At 40.6% G+C, this 17922-nt stretch overlaps 1 protein-coding gene across 3 annotated transcripts in view; it reads right to left on the bottom strand.

Annotated features, from left to right (window-relative positions):
* The window catches only part of KLF12 (KLF transcription factor 12), a 450322-nt gene that overhangs the window by 362253 nt on the left and 70147 nt on the right, over positions 1–17922 (bottom strand). The window contains exon 2 of one of the 3 annotated variants that reach the window (XM_061170611.1): positions 7777–7823. The exons of the other annotated variants lie outside the window; for them this stretch is intronic. The gene's annotated coding sequence lies outside the window, so the exon portion shown is untranslated. The remainder of the gene's footprint in view (positions 1–7776; positions 7824–17922) is intronic. 3 annotated transcript variants of the gene reach the window in all.

The following is a 17922-nucleotide window of genomic DNA, read 5'->3' as shown; positions in this document are numbered from 1 at the left end:
ATACCTCATTCAGAAACAGTGAATGCGCTACACAACAAAGCTGTTGTCATGAAGAGGTATTTTCTCCACAATTCCTTTACGGAGCTGTCCCCTCTCCCTTTAAACGATTATTAGGTCGTATGACCCAGGTTCTCAACAGCTGAGGTGGTCAAAAAATGTTTATACTGAATATCGAAATAATCCTTGCCTCAGCAAGCAGGCTAAAATGAAAACCAGCTCTTCTATCTCCATCCACCCTCTCAGGTCTCAGCTTGACTTAAAAGCTTGACACCATCCTGAACCCCCCTTCCTCCACCCAGATCTCTTCCATTCTATTAGTTGTCAAGTCCTATGGGTCCTGAGAATGACTCTCAAATTGATCCCTTCTCTTCCATTCTCACTGCCACAACAATCATCCAGAGTGGCGTTAAATGAAATTCACATTATGACCCCAAACCACAGAATTATTCCCCACCTCGTACACATTAAATAAAATTCACATTATGACCCCAAACCACAGAATTATTCCCCACCTCGTACACATGTGACCCAGCAACCACACGCGACTACTCGCACACACCCTTCCTCCTGGGCACCACTGATCACCGGGTTCCCTCCACCTCAAATATCTCTGACAAAAATCCCATCTCACAACTTAGCTCGAAAGCCACTTCCTCAAAGAAATTATGTCCTAATTCTTTACCATCTCTGAACCCTCAGAATACCTTGTACCATTCATATGCCTTGCAATGCAGTTACTCACCTGAGTATTTATTATGGACGTATTTTATGTAAGGGTAAGGTTTGCCTTGTCCCACCCAGTGCAAGGACGTATCCTGTGAACACTGTGCAAAGGAGATGATTGATAAATATTTATCAAATGGAACTGACCTTGACCATTCATGTTAAAATGCTGGCTTCTTCTCAAATGCAAGCATTGTGTAAATGGGGCTAAAATGTTGATGAGTGGGGAGGCAGGAACTCCAGCAGTTACAGTGATCTCAGGAACTGCGATTTCCTAAAACTCATTATCAAAATCACCAACACCCACGGCTCAACTTCATGAAAAAGGAATCCAACATCAAAGATATGGCAATAAAATTCCCCCAGACCTCTGAAATACACACACACACACACACACACACACACACACACACACCCCTTCTCTCTCTCTCTCCCTCTCCTTCTATCCCTCCCCACTTGCCCCCACCCCCAAGGAGGAGGCACACCTCAGGGCAGGACAGTCAAGTTTTTATAGCAGTCTCTGGAGTCAGAATGCCTTGGTCCAATCTTGCCTTGTTATTGTGTGAATGCATTCAAAGTATATAAATTACCTGTGCCATAATTTCATCATCTGCAAAATAAAGATTATGACATAGTACCTCCTTCATATAAAACACGTATATGCTAAATAAGTGCTACAGTATATAAGTGTTTGCTACTAATATTTTCTGGAATGTATATAATTTATTAATAATTTACTTAAATATTTAGAATGAGATTATCTACTGGCTGATTCTTAATAGATAAGATCTCAAGTGCAATTAACAGCATAAGGACCCAATCCTGAAAATGGATCTGACCTGGTAGCATCTCCCCGGGCCAGGCAATATTCCATGCTTTTTACTGTAACAATGATATCAAAAGGTCAGAGGGTCCTAAAAACTGCTAAAAAAGAAGCAAACCCAGAACAGGATCTCTGTTTTGATTCAGCTATGTTGAACACTGCAGGAGTTAGGGCTACAGGAATACTAGTTACAGCCTGAGTTTGAACTGACTGAAGAAGCCTTAATGGATTGCCAAGTCTTAACATCAATTAAGTAAGACCTGATAAGTATGTCCAAAAGGGTAGTAAAATAATTCAGAAGGACCTCATAAATATGAAACATTAAATATTTGCAACGTGTCATTCAAACAGTTAAGATCTATGCTTCAGAGAACAGAAACTCATAAAGCATTTAAATGAACATGAGAAAAGCATTAACTGAGGCACATATTAAAACCGAGACAGCACAATGCTCTCTAAGGGCAGGGACTTTCTAGTACCCAGATATCCCAGGAGACACAACAAAGTAGGGAGAAACTGAGTAAAATAGGAATCAGAGTGTCAAGAAAGCAGCAAATACTCATCAGGATCTTTCTCAAGATCATCCAAATACAAAAAAAAAAGAAAAAAGAAGAAGAAAGGTATAAATAAGATTCCATGCATGATAAGCAACGTCCGACTAATTGACTGAAAAGCCTCTCCACAAGGTTAAACTGAGATTCCCTTCCTGAAATTTATTTTTTCATTAAGTCTGTAAACTTGAAAGATTGCATGAAATGGGGGTCTAGCACCGCTCAAGCTCTTCTAATTAGTCCCCTAATGGCCAGAAGGAAAATAAAATTAAGTACCTCACCCTTTGACAAATTAAACCATTTCAAACATCAAAAATTAATGCATTCACATGCTTCAAAAGAACAGAATGAATAGAATATGTTTAGTGATGACTAAATATGGGTATGGGGAAGGAGGACAAGGACAAGATAATTCATTGTGGCCTGATGGAGGGCCATTCTGTCCGGGCTAACACAGCAGTAAGGAAACTGAGACAAAAGAACTCACTCCAACTTCCTAACAGACACACAGAAGGCCTCATGGAAAAACGGAAATTAACCTCTGTGTGTGCATGACTGTGTGTACACTCTCTGCTTTCATAATGGCTTCAGTGTTTCTTGATATTTTACTAAAATACAGTAAATCCAGATTACAGAAGTATCTTGGTCCTTGGCCAGGACAACCAGTTAAAGCTACCACTCTCCCATTTCTAAAGAGCACTGATTAATTAATTAACAAAAAGGGACAAAAGTAGTATGTGCTGTACAAAGACAGACTAAGTGGGCTTAAATTTTTCTCTAAGTTAAGAGTTCCTTGAGGAAGGTTTGCATTTCTCTACTCCAGATAATGTTTATGTTTTCAATAAAGACTGAAATGTAAAAACTGGGCTATGGATCTAGTTATAATACATTAGGCAAGTCCTCAGAGCAACTGCCGTTTAGGTTGAAAGAAGAGAGTGAGAGAGCATTATATCCATTAAACACTCCTAAAGGGTTCCATGTTTCCCAATAATCCTGTAAGGATTCTAGTCTTATTGTCAGAAACAATAAACAACACTATGGAGCAGATCATATTTCATTTTATACCTTTTTGGCAAACTGCAAAAAAAAAAAAAAAAAAAAAAATGATGTGGTCAATAAATGAATAACTCCTCCAGTCAGAACATTAATAAAAACCCTCTTACACTTTGCCCTTAGATAAATGACTCATGAGAGGGCCCAGGAAAATAAACCACCTCACAAAAACATCAGTGAGAGAGAAAAACCTATTAGTTCCCAACTGCAGAGGCATGGAAGAAAAACTACCCAGAAACAAGGCCTCTTATTCCACAATGTGACCACAACTACTTCTACCCTCTTCCACTGCCACCATTTTTATTTGGGATCTCCAACTCTACATCTGTAAAATGGGATAATAAAAACGCCCCGGCAGCAACAAGCACACCGTGTACCCAGATCTTGGTTTCTAGTATCATTCTCTAATAACAGGAACCAGGCCTCCTTGGAGAAATGGCTGATTCTAGGACTGAGGCAGGAGATATATAAAATGAGTATGTAGCATCTGTAGTGACAGAAAGTAAGGAAGAAGAGGAGGGAGAGGGAAAGGCAAGGATAAAGGGAAGAAAAGACAAGAGAAAAAAAAAAAAAAAAAAAAAAGAACAGGGAATTCCCTGGCCGTCCAGTGGTTAGGACTCCACGCTTTCACTGCAGAGGGCCCGGGTTCAATCCCTGGTAAGGGAACTTAAGGTCCCACAAGCTGTGCGGCATGGCTAAAACAAACAAACCACACAAAAACACCATAAGGCGGTTTGTCAAAGGGATACAAGGACCAACTAAAAGAGTCCCCGATGCCAACGTTAGAACAATTTGAGTTACAAAATTAAGTAGTATTAGATTATAACCCACAAGTATAAAATAACCATGAGTCTATATTAATATGTGTTTAGATAGATAAAAATAGACAAATAGACAGACAGATAGATAGATAAATAAGGGACAAGAGACAAATCTCATGAGTTGAAGAAGTCCAAATAATCTTTGTGTACACTTCACCCTCAAGGAGGAAGCGCACAACTCCCCACTCTTCAAGTGTAGGGCACACAGGGCGACTTCCTTCCAAGGAGTAACGGTAAGGAAAGAAGGAAAGAGGATAACTTTACAGTGGAGAAACCTGACCAACCCTATCTCAGCCAGGTAACCAAGGTCAGCATCAACAGTGATAAATCATTCTGACAGCATATACTGTTGATCTGATGTCATGACAATGGCACTTTAGCTCTGTGATCCTCCTCTTAAAGAGGTATAACCCCAGACTAACCATGAGAAGGACATCAGACAAATATCAATTGAGACTCACTCTACAAAATATTTGACCAGTAGTCCGCAAACTGTCAAAGTCATCAAATATAAGGAACGTCTGACAAACTGCCACAGCCGCGAGAGGCCAAAGAGGCATGACCCCAAAATGTAGTGTGTGTGGGGTGCTGGATGGGATCCTAGAACAGGAAAAGGACAGTGGATAAAAACTGAAAAGATGGGAATCAGGTATGAACTTACAATAATGTATCCATATTGATTCACTAATTGTAATAAACATACCATAGAAATGTAAAGTGTCTGTAACAGGGGAAACTGGGCGTGGGTATATGAGAATTCTCTGTACTATCATCACATTTTTTTCTGTAAATCTAAAGTTTTTCAAAAATAAAGTTTATTTTTAAAAATGCCTGACTAACCTTCTACTCAAGGCTAAGTTTTTCTAAAGTTTATGGAAAGGGAGTTATTGTTCAATGGATATAAAGTTACAGTAATACAAGATGAGCAAGTTCTAGAGATCTGATGTGCAACATAGTACCTATAGTTAACAACATCGTGCTGTGCACTTAAAAATATGTTAAGGGACTTCCCTGGTGGCACAGTGGTTAAAAATCCACCTGCCAATGCAGGGGACCCAGGTTCAATCCCTGGTCCAGGAAGATCCCACATGCCACAGAGCAACTAAGCCCGTGTGCCACAACTACTGAGCCTGCGAGCCACAACTACTGAGCCCACATGCCACAACTACTGAGCCCGTGCGCCTAGAGCCTGTGCTCTGCAACGAGAAGCCACCGCAATGAGAAGCCTGCACACCGCAACAAAGAGTAGCCCCCACTTGCCGCAACTAGAGAAAGCCCGTGCACAGCAACGAAGACCCAACACAGCCAGAAAGAAAAAAAAAAAATATGTTAAGAGGGTATATCTCATTTTAAGTGTTCTTAACCATTAAAAAAAAAAAGCGAAGAGACACAAACTCTTGGGAGGCGATGGATATTTTTACTACCTTGATTATGATAACGGTTATTATGAGTGTACACAGATGTTCAAACTCATCAAATTATATACATTAAATACATGCAGTTTTTTTGTGTGTATCATACCTCAATAAAGCCATAAAAAAAAAGTTTATAGAAGTATTTAGTTTGTTCACAAGCTACAACACCTGTAGTCTTAAAACATGTTTTAAAAATTATACTTTTCCACTTGTTTTCCAAAAGAAACAACATATTCCGTTTCATTTTGAGGGGCTCTTAGAGATTTGTTTTTCCACCTGATAAAAAGAAACTGGGGTCAGCTGTGGCACTGTGTGGGGCCTTTCGAGAGGCTCACAGGAGAAAAAGAAGAGTTACTTGCAAAGATTACAAACTGGAATTGAATCATATAAGGTTGTTTCTTGACTACAGTTGAGGCAGTCTGCTCAGATATACTGTAACCACCCTAATAAGGAATGCTTAATGCTCACTAATAGAAATCTCTATTTAGAAAACATTATTATGATTTTTTTTTACCACAGATATTTTCATTTGATCATCTTACTACTGTATTCCATATAGGCAAAGAATACTTTGTACTTCCTTACTACATCATTCATTTCATTTTTTATTTCTTTACTGTCATCGATTTGCCTAATGAATAAAATCATTCATTTTAACATTCACTGCATTGTTTGGAAAGGACTACTGAAAAACAGAAAAAGCAAGAAATTAACATACATATTTTTTTAAATCACAGCAATATGAAGCTTAATTATACATAACGCAACTAGACATATGTAACATTTATCTTCCCAGCATCTTCTCAGAACCAGCCCTGCTTCATCCTAGAGAAATTCTGCTTAGTCCGTGTGTTTGGGTACGGCTGTCCCTCCGCCTGGAGCCCAGGAATGGGCACGTGACCCTGGCCGAACTGATCTGAGCATTCTCCCCCTGGTCACCTCTGATTGGTTTAGGGAACAGGTGACAGGGACAACTGTTAAGTTTTCAGAAGAAGTGCTTGCTCTTTCTCTGAGAATATAAATGTCTTTATGATAGAGGCAACCAGCAACCATTCAGTTATCACACTTGAACAGTCTGAGAATAAAGCAAGCAGAAGCGACAAACCGGAAAAGTGAATAGAGAAAGTGAGTACTAACGACATAATTTAAACTGCTGCATGGGGCAGGACTTAAAAACAGTTTCACCTCTTGGATGGACCCATTCCATAAGCCAATAAACCATAAACCTGTTTTTGGTTAAGCAAGCTTGAGGTGGTGTATCAGTTAAGATTGGGTTTAGCTGCAAGTGTCAGCAAACTTAAAAGGACAGTGGCTTAGACACGACCGCAGTTTCTATCTCTAGCATTCAGAATGCAGAGTCAAGGGCTGGTATGGAAGTTCTGCTCCCCCAAGTCTTACAGAACTATGCACATTCCAGCTCACAGCACCACCATTCCTAGAGTCTGACCCCCTCTCATGGGTTTAATCCGACAGCTAGACCTCCTGCCATTGCGTCACATGCCACACACAGAAAGGAAGAAGGGAGGAAGATGTGAGGGAAAGGGAATGCACTAGGTGACTTTACAGGTGGCTTCGTAGCAGCCACTTACAGTAAGTTCTTACTGGCTGGAACCTACTCGGCCACATTTAGAGGCTAGAAAATGTCAGTCACCTTTCTTCTGGGCAGCCATGCACACAACTAAAAATTCTATTGTCATAGAAGAAGGAAAGAACAGAGATTTGGGGACAATCAGCCCCTGCCAATCTGGGTGTCTACAATTTCCAACCAAGGCAACTTATACAAATCATATACTACGTAATAGGCGTTCTTTCAATGACTGTAATTTAAAAGCAAGAAACTTTAAGGCATTAAATCACTGCAGTACTTACATTTTGGGAATCCCACACAACAATGACACACACTTAGAATCCAGCAATATGAACATCTAATTTCACATTTTAGAAAATCAAAATTTTGAGAGTAGAGCTTTATCACGTGGCCCAAGTGGTTAACATAAGGATACAAATTCAATAAGGAATTAAAACTACAATATATAAAGAAATTCTACAAAGAAAAAGACAAAGAAACTCAACAGAAAAATCTGCTAAAACATATGGACACATGATTGACAGAAAGGGAAACAAAAATGGCCAACAAGAATATGACTTTTGGATTAAGAAAGAGCAGATTGATCACACACATTGACTTTCACTCTCTCCTCTACTCAAATAAAATGAGAGGTAATAGATTTTTCTTTTGGCATAGAATGTGAGATGAGTCAATCACAGCAAAAAAAAATTTTTGGAAAGGCAAAAAGCAGATGGAAGAAAGGTAAATGATTTAGCAGACCCTAGAAAGCTGAATGAAGCTAAGCCAATTGTGAGGAAAACTGAGAAGCAATCTCACTTACCCGACAAAACCTTCCAGGATCTGGGAGGCTGTCAGCTCCACTCGACTCTAGAAAAGGGGGTAAAATTTAGCTGTATCAAGGGAAACCGGCTGACAATCCCTCTAAGAATTATTTAGATCTCCAGATGCCCTACCTTATTGAACACAGATGACCGCCCTCCCCAATCCTAGAAGACCAGTGGTTTACTCTCGGGATAGAGGAAAACATGGGGCTTCTACTGGGAGTCCAGGGACACCGTGTGAGTGAGGGAATCATACGGAGAACAGAGTGAGGGGGGAGCAGACTGCTGAGGTGTCATGCCCAGTTTTCTTCCCAGTCAGGTTGCAAATGGCTGCCTGGCCTATACCTGTAGGCAGGAGTCTGGAAGCTCTTTCTCTGAGAACCTAATTGGTCCTAGAATCAAGCCTACAGATATTTCCTGCCATCAAGGGCTCCACAAGTAGTACCCCAGTGAGGTGACTCTGCTGAGAAGCCCACATTCCAGTACAGAGCTTCCAGGAAGCTGCTGAGTGCTCCAACCAGAGATTACAGAGATTATAAAATGCATTCAAAAAACAAGAGGACATCATTGACAAAGGATTACTATAAGAACAAGTAATTTTTAGAAATTAAAAATGTGACAGTAAAAAAATGAAATAAAAGGATGGGAAGATGATGATGACACGCTCTTTCAGAAAGCAGCACAAAAGAGGAGCAAAACAGTAACTGGAATTGAAGAAAATTGGAATTGAAGTCCAGGATGTTCAATGTGGGAATATGGGAGTTAAAGAGAAAACAGAAAATGGAGATGAGGACAGCATCAAACAAACACAACCCCCCTGCTCCCCAAACTCTTGTTGCCTGAACTGAATAGATGACGAAAATCAATGTTGAGGTAGTACTCTCTGGAGGAAACACTATTCCTGGATCCTCTGACACGTTCCGATCTGGTTGCTTGCTATCTGAACTCAGTAAATGAATCAAATTGGACAACAAGGGATTTCTGCATTTGAAAAAAGAAATTTCCCTAAAACAAGGGTTTAAAAGTTGACAGAACTATAAAACCAGCTGCAAATGATAGAACCTGCAAAATTTGATGAAAACCGATCACACAAAGGCACATCATTGAGAAATTCAGAACCCTTGCAACAGGAAGACACTTCTACAAGACTCCAGAGAGAGAAAAAAAGCAAGGGGGCGCGGGGGGAGGAAAGGTCATCAACGAAAGTACTGGGAATCATGACGGCATCCAAACAGAAGTTGGAGTGGAGGAATGCCTTCAAAATCCCAAAGGAAAATCATGTCCAACCCTGGATTCCAGACCCAACTACACTGTCAATGAAATATAAAAGTAAAGGTATGTTAGATGTCAAAAATTTACATCTCCTACAAGGACCCTTCTCAGGAAGGAGGAGATGCACAGCAAAGAAGGAGGTAAACAAAGGAGGAGGAACCATGAGATAAGGGAACAGAGGGCTCAAGAGAGAGGAAAGAACTGACAACTATGGGGCCCCAGGACCCGAGCTGTGCACAAGGCAGGGCAGCACTACAGGCCCCAAGAAGAAGGATCTGACACAACGCCCCAGGAATCTAAAGGCACAGAGAGGAGAATCAGACAACTCGGGGATTGGAGCAACGATAAGAATATTCAAAACTCAGTAAACAAACAAAAAATCAGACAAAATTTATAAGAAAGGAAGAGTAAACGCTGGGCACTGCACAGCTTTGAGTAGTGTCTCCAAAGGTTTAATTACGTAAACACTTAATGTGGATTGAACCAAAGCTGACACAACTACACTGGAGAGACAGCAAAGCTGTGGGTTTGGTGGGGGCAGGCAGGGGGGTGTGGAGAGGAAAAGGGCTCAATCCTGTATTACACGCTGGGAAGTCGGCAGGTAAGGGCTAACACTAAGGGAAACAAAGAGAGTAGTTCCTCAGAGGACAGAAAGACAGGGTGAAGAAAACAAGCAAAGACTTGCTGCTGCTTCTTACCCAGCTGTGTTGGTCAATCTGACTGTTTAAGCTATGTGCAAACAAAATGTTAATGAAAACTAAGAAACGAAATGAGGATCCCGGACAGATGTGGGAGGGCGTTCCGCGTGGAGTAATGCACAGTGAGGAGACCCTACCATGTGTCAGGGGTCATGGGGGGCTGTAGGAGCCAAGACTAAGAAAACACCACGGACAAACCACACTGTGGTGGTGAGGCCAGATGGGGGCGGGCAATTCACAGAAGAAGAGCTGACCTCATACACAGAGGACGGAAAGCCATTAAGAGATTTGGGGTAGAGGATCCATGTGACACATTTAGGGGGATGAACCTGGCAGTGCTGAGCAAGGGGCACTGGGGAATGAGAGGCAGAGGCGCCAGTTAGAATGATATTTCAACAGTCCAAGAAGAGTTAATGAGCATGAGTTTCCATAAAAAGGCAAAGGATAGTATAATGAGGGAGGGAGAGTAGGAGAGAGGTTAAAACTCACTAGAAATCAAGGAAATACACATCAGAACAACAACCTATTACTTCATATCTATCAGAATGGTGTAGAATGAGAAAGGAGAATAATATCAAGTTTTTGTAGTGATTTGGAACAAGGGAAAATTTGACACACAGCTGGTGCATGTTTAAACTCGTAGAGCCATTACGGAAAAAATAAAATAAAAATATGGCAGTAATTAGTGAAATTAAGTATGTTTAAGCCCTATCTGATCACTCGTCTTAAAGACACATGTTTGGAAACGTTGAAGGCAACACTGTAGTAATGGGAGTTGCAGGCATGGAGGTATACACTAGGGAATGAAGAAGTAAAATATAGTAGGTGAATGTTACAGAATACTATGCAGAAGTAAGAACTGATACCAAATTAGATATAACTTAAAAATACAGTGTTGGGTGAGAACCGTAAAAAAGAGAAATGAGTTTTATAACATAGAACCATGTATGAAAATCAACCACACACACCTACAAACGCCACTGACCACTCTGCAAGGGCTCCTGCACATCTAGGGACACACGCCACATCGGAACGTGTGCTTGGCTGGTTGTGAGGAGCAGGGCGTGACTGGGGGAAGAGGAATGCAAGAGGGCGTCAAAGACAAAGGAAGTGAAATGACTGAAACAGGAGAGGAGCCTTCCAGGTATCAATACGGGAGGTAAAGCACGATGGACTCAACTGTCTACAGCAGAGGATCAAAAACACCATCACTGGGGCTTCCCTGGTGGCGCAGTGGTTGAGAATCTGCCTGCCAATGCAGGGGACACGGGTTCGAGCCCTGGTCTGGGAAGATCCCACATGCCGCGGAGCAACTAGGCCCGTGAGCCACAATTACTGAGCCTGCGCGTCTGGAGCCTGTGCTCCGCAACAAGAGAGGCCGCGATAGCGAGAGGCCCGTGCACCGCGATGAGGAGTGGCCCCCGCTTGCCGCAACTAGAGAAAGCCCTCGCACAGAAACAAAGACCCAACACAGCCATAAATAAATAAATAAATAAATAAATAAATAAATAAACACCATCTCTGCTCAACACTAAACCCCACCCCCAAAGACAGAAAGACGGACAGAATTGGGATGAAGTAGAGAGAAATATAAGTGGTGTCAAGTACAAAAAAAAAAACACAGGATTTAGAATCAGAAGACACGGATTTCAAGTCTGGCTCCCAAATCTTCTAGGTATATGGCCTAAAATAAATATTTTACCTTCTATGCCTCATTTTCCTTATGCATAAGAAAGGAAGATACTGTAACTTCTTCTTAGAGTAACTGTGAGAATTAAACTAGAAAATTTTCTATAAATGTCAGGTTGCTTTTAAGCCCAGAAACTGGAAGACGGTCCAAATTTAAAGTGGCCCTTATGTGGCATCACAAATGTGGTATACAGTGTGCCGATCTCTGGGATACAGTGCCATAGACACACAGTCTCGTGGTACCCACCTGCTGCCCAGTAGATAATTCTGAGAATTACAGTTCTGAATCAATTGTTGTGTTTTTTTGTAAGTTTTCTACTAGTCCCCCCCTTGAGAAGACTACTTCTACTGAAAATAAGTTTTCTGACACTCCATGGAAAGGAAATCACAAAGGGTCCATTTATCAAAGCTGAGTGTCACATTAATAGCCAAGGAAGCAGGTTACCTACCCCGCCCAACATCACACCCCATCATCTTGGCCTGGATCACAGCACACACAATTCAAATGGGAGAATTCTTTCCCCGAAGCAAGTTTCCATTATATTTCAGTTCCCTAAATTTTAAAGGCAGTGTCCCTTGGACGTGAGTAGGCCACTCACAGCCATGAGTAAAGAATCAACAAGAATCAAACATAATCCCTTCTAGAAAATGTCACCCTTCCTGGTGTCTGTCCTTTTCTCCCATTACCACAGAGCTGAGAGGAAAAGCTGCAGGGCAACTAGCCTTCTCTCCCTTGCATATAATCTGCTCATTTCTTCCTCAAATTTCCAAAATACTCCACTCCTCAGCTGCTAGGCCTCTCCTCATCATCTCTGCCAATTAACACCTTGCTTTCCCTCTAAAATCTTTGCAGTCTTCCCAGCTGCCCTGTGCTCTCCAGCCACCACAGCCAGCAATAATTTTAAAAGCTCATGCATATTAACTTACACCTCATCAGTAGAAAGCCATTGTTTCAGGAAACTCTATTATCTAGATTTTTTTTGTCCATATGTTTACAATGAGCATGTTCAGATACTTGCTATTATAAACTGAAATATCTAAAATAATTAAGAATGAACTATGTATCAAAGTAGGTTATTATCTAACCTAATTCTATTAAATATAATATTTATAGAGAAAAATGTCATTTGCCATTTGAGGTGAAAAACTGTATTCCAAACATAATTTATACTTAATACATATTCCTTATAATAGAACTCTCAACTTCCCATGAAACTGCAAGAATCATGATGGCAAGAAATACCACCTACCACTTTCAACAGTACCACTACTACTGTTAATGAATGATAGTAATATAATAATAAACAATAAGGATTATCATGTGTCAGGCACCATATTAAGTCCTTTCCATGTATGAATTCATTTAACACTCAGCAACCCTGTGAGACAGAATTAACATCCCTGTTTCATAGAGGAGGAAACCAGCATAGAGAGAAGGTAAAGACTGGCCAAAGTCACACAAGCAGTGGAGCAGGATGAAAAGCCAAGCAGTCAGAGGCTAGAGCTGTTCACCATTCAACACACTGCCCCCACTGGCTTCAAAACAGCCAGAACAATGCTTTATAAACAGTGGAGCTTCCCTACGTGGGTACTGGACTTCACACGTTGCAGATGTTCAATAAGTATAGAATGAATGCGTGAAAACTTAAATTATTGCATGAACCTCTTTGGATGAGAAAATGTGCTAAGAAGACTGCTTTAAAATTATATTATTACACTGTCGAGAAGGAAGATGAGGTGGAGGAAAAGCAGAAAATCTTCTGGCATATCATTGTGACGCTTCAGAAGGGTAAAGGGGACTAGAGACTCCACTGAAAAATGGGAGACAAACTCATTTTGTGGGACTAGTGACTACAGAGTATTTTTAGGAACATTTAAAGGCTTATTAGTTCTGGAGTGGGGTGGGATGGGATGAATTGGGAGATTGGGATTGGCATATATACACTAATATGTATAAAACAGATAACTAATAAGAACCTGCTGTATAAAAAAATTAAAATAAAATTCAAAACTTCCCAAAAAAAAAAAAGTAATTTAACTTATAATTTCTTATATGATATCCCAATCCCAGTAAACTTTTCCATGTATTTCATCATATAAAATAGGATTAAGATATGTTAAATTTAAAACTGCTCCTATCTTCAACATGTATTTCAGACAACTCACAGCACCAAAATTCTTAGACCCAAGGGGGTTAAAAACCAAACACAGAAAGTCCATCCCTAACTCCAAAGACTTACAACCACCAGGCTAGGCAAAACAGCTAGGACAATTCATAAAAAGAGGTCAAAGCAACTAACTCAGAGCGATCATTTACACTTCTAAGACGCTTTAGCCAGAAATAATTTATACATGATACAGAATACAAAAAAAAAAAAAAACAGGTTGAGGGCCTTATTGTCAGGAGCTGAAGTTTTTTCATCAGCAACTTTAGTGCCACAGAGACTCAGCTCACTGAGGTCTGTATCAGCTCCCTTGGAGGGGGCCAAGTCCAAGACCTGACACGGATGGGAGAAGCAAGCAGGGAAAGGCAGGGAAGTGGATACTTGGTTTTAAGATGACAGAACACAAGGGAACTTTGGGGTTGGCACATTGAAATGACTCATTTTACAAATGAGAAAATACCTCATGACTTACCCGGCAGCACAGAGATAATGAGAGACAACTTCAAGATCAGAGCCCAGGGCCATTCTCGCGGCTGTGCTGCCTCACTGTTCATGTAATTTTTTGGTGTTCTGAACATAATAGTGTACCTACATATTTCACTGACTACATTAACTCAGGGGTTTTCATTTTCTGGACACTGTACAGTACTTCCCATTCTTGACAGAACTGCTTGTTCCTCATTTCCCAAAGTAAAAACAAAAGGAATACACAAGGACCTACTGCGCAGCACAGAAAACTCTACTCAACACTCTAGTAACCTATATGGGAAAAGAATCTAAAAAAGAATAGATATATGCATACGTATAAGTGAATCACTTTGCTGTTCACCTGAAACTAACACAACACCGTAAATCAACCATACTCCAAAAGAAAGTAAAAAATTTTTAAATAAAAAAACAAAAGCAAAAGGAACATGCCTATTATCTTATTAAGAAAAATGACTCACGAGCTTAAACATCTTCAATGCACCACTATCCTAATTAAAAATTAGTGAGCAAAGATTGACTTTAAAGAAAATAATAAAAATCCATTAGACTGTACTTTGTATTTACGCATGACCTCTACTCCAAAACATTATGACATCCCTATAAAAAAAAGTGGGGAAAAATTATAATAATTAAAATCTCATGGGCAGGGAAAGAGAAGTTAAATTTCTTGCTCAAGAGCATCTAGCAAGATGGATAACAGTGAACAAAACTTCTCATGCCCCAGGAAAGCAACCATTGATGACATTACTAAATATTTAAAAAGCACCAGATGCTGGGAAAACTGGACAGCTACAGGTAAAAGAATGAAATTAGAACACTTCCTAACACCATACACAAAAATAAACTCAAAATGGATTAAAGACCTAAATATAAGGCCAGACACTATAAAACTCTTAGAGGAAAACATATGCAGAACACTCTATGATATAAATCACAGCAAGATCCTTTTTGACCCAGCTCCTAGAGAAATGGAAATAAAAACACAAATAAACAAATGGGACCTAACGGAACTTAAAAGCTTTTGCACAGCAAAGGAAACCATAAACAAGACAAAAAGACAACCCTCAGAATGGGAGAAAATACTTGCAAATGAAGCAACTGACAAAGGATTAATCTCCAAAATTTACAAGCAGCTCATGCAGCTCAATATCAAAAAAACAAACAACCCAATCCAAAAATGGGCAGAAGACCTAAATAGACATTTCTCCAAAGAAGATATACAGATTGCCAACAAACACATGAAAGGATGCTCAACATCACTAATCATTAGAGAAATTCACATCAAAACTACAATGAGGTATCACCTCACACCGGTCAGAATGGCCATCATCAAAATACCTACAAACAATAAATGCTGGAGAGGGTGTGGAGAAAAGGGAACCCTCCTGCACTGTTGGTGGGAATGTAAATTGATACGACCACTATGGAAAACAGTACGGAGGTTCCTTAAAAAACTAAAAATAGAACTACCATATGACCCAGCAATCCCACTACTGGGCATATACCCTGAGAAAACCGTAATTCAAAAAGAGTCATGCACCACAATGTTCACTGCAGCTCTATTTACAATAGCCAGGACATGTTAACAACCTAAGTGTCCATCGACAGATGAACAGATAAAGAAGATGTGGCACATATATACAATGGAATATTACTCAGCCACAAAAAGGAACGAAATTGAGCTATTTGTAGTGAGGTGGATGGACCTAGAGTCTGTCATACAGAGTGAAGTAAGTCAGAAAGAGAAAAACAAATACCGTATGCTAACACATATATACGGAATCTAAAAAAAAAAAATGGTTCTGATGAACCTAGGGGCAGGACAGGAATAAAGATGCAGACATAGAGAATGGACTTGAGGACACGGGGAGGGGGAAGGGTAAGCTGGGACGAAGTGAGAGAGTGGCATGGACATATATACGCTACCAAATGTAAAACAGATAGCTAGTGGGAAGCAGCCGCATAGCACAGGGAGATCAGCTCGGTGCTTTGTGCCCACCAAGAGGGGTGGGATAGGAGGGTGGGAGGGAGATACAGGAGGGAGGGGATATGGAAATATATGTACACGTATAGCTGATTCGCTTTGTTATACAGCGGAAACTAACACACCATTGTAAAGCAATTATACTCCAATAAAGATGTTAAAAATAATAATAATAAATTAAAAATTAGAAAAAAAATAAAAATCACCAGAAAAGTCACGTCAAGAGAAACTACCAAAGAAAAGTTAACTGGAAGTTTTAGTAAGTCAAATTCTGCCCCTTACTCGCTCACCAAAATGCTTTGCAGTCTTAGCATCAAGCAAGTTGGAAATTTAGACTCCTACTTCTCAAATCCATTCCATTCACTTAAATGGCTTTAAAAAGCAAAACCCTGGCTGCAAAGCAATTTATTAGAAGAAAAAAATACATGATGCTTGTGCTAATGGGCCACAATAACCAATCAATGCAAGGCATCTACTTTGCCATTAAAGTATCTGAGGATCCTTGTCAATTTTACTTTCTTGGTTCTTAACGAGATGTAACAGAAAGCAGCAAGGCTTGCTGCCCCAGCTAAGTGTGGTTCTCTACCACTGTGCACATATGATGCTCACCTCCAGAGTTCGAAAACAGACTGTAGGCACAATCAAGATTCTTTAACCTACTTCCCATGGTAATATTACAAGGCCCTTCAGCCTTTGGGCAGGTCTTAACTTCTTTGCAGGCAGAGCTTGCTGTGGCCCAGCACATGAAACAGTCAAGATGCATCCAAAGAGGGGTTTTCATTTAACGTAGGAGGGTATGAATAAGCAATGGTGACAGAAGAAAAACAACAGCATCAATTTTCCCCAAACACATTTGCTCCAGGCAGCAGGCGGCCAGGAAGCAAGGGCTATAAAGCACCAAGCCCAGGACCAGGATAAATGGCGGCAGGGTAAGGCCCAGGAATGAGTCCAACGTGCAGTTGGCAAAGCAGGCATGAATAACAATAGCCAAAACCACCACCCCAAGAGCAACAGGGGATTGTACAGATGGGCAAGGAAGGCAGAGGACACAGGGATAGGAAGCATCGAGCGTGAGTGGGGCCCAACCACTTTAAAAGCTATTCTCAACCCACCGCAGGGAAGATGGGCATGCTTGGGACCATAGATACAGATGATGGGCATGCTTGGGACCATAGATACAGATGATGGGCATGCTTGGGACCATAGATACAGATGATGGGCATGCTTGGGACCATAGATACAGATGATGGGCATGCTTGGGACCATAGATACAGATGATGGGCATGCTTGGGACCATAGATACAGATGATGGGCATGCTTGGGACCATGGATACAGACAAATGCAACACCTGCCTGAAGAGTGGGAAGGAAGAGGAAAGGGGCAAGCAGTTCCCACCCAGAGAAGATGTTTTTAACAGGAGTTAAGAGGTGTGGGAAGTATGGGAGAGGAAGGAAAAGAGAGAGATGGAGGGAAAAACGGAGAAAAGAATGGAGCCCAAGCTAGGATTTGAAGTGAAAACCATGGACCATATTGGGGGTACACACCAGGGCATCAGTTATGCAACATACATGTAACCCAAATTTCACTGACTGTCACTTCTTTCTGAAGCATCTGTTAGGGGATTTTTTTTTTCCTGTATGTTTGTTGGTAGTTTTTTAAGGCCTGCTTTTATTGCTCACTTGTCATTCTACTTACAGTAAAGATTAATAACACTGCATATGGTGTGTGATGAGTAAGAAATCCAACTTATATGGCACTAGGTATAAAATTATACAGTATATCCCTTTGAGTGTATAAGAATTCTACTTAACATGAAGAGTTTCCTATGAAGAGAAAAGAAGTGAAAC

This window comes from Eubalaena glacialis, chromosome 16 (genome assembly GCF_028564815.1).
Source record: "Eubalaena glacialis isolate mEubGla1 chromosome 16, mEubGla1.1.hap2.+ XY, whole genome shotgun sequence".
NCBI classification, from domain to species: domain Eukaryota; kingdom Metazoa; phylum Chordata; class Mammalia; order Artiodactyla; family Balaenidae; genus Eubalaena; species Eubalaena glacialis.
The sequence above is the reverse complement of the archived record's forward strand: the minus strand, read 5'-3'. Positions and strand labels throughout refer to the sequence as shown.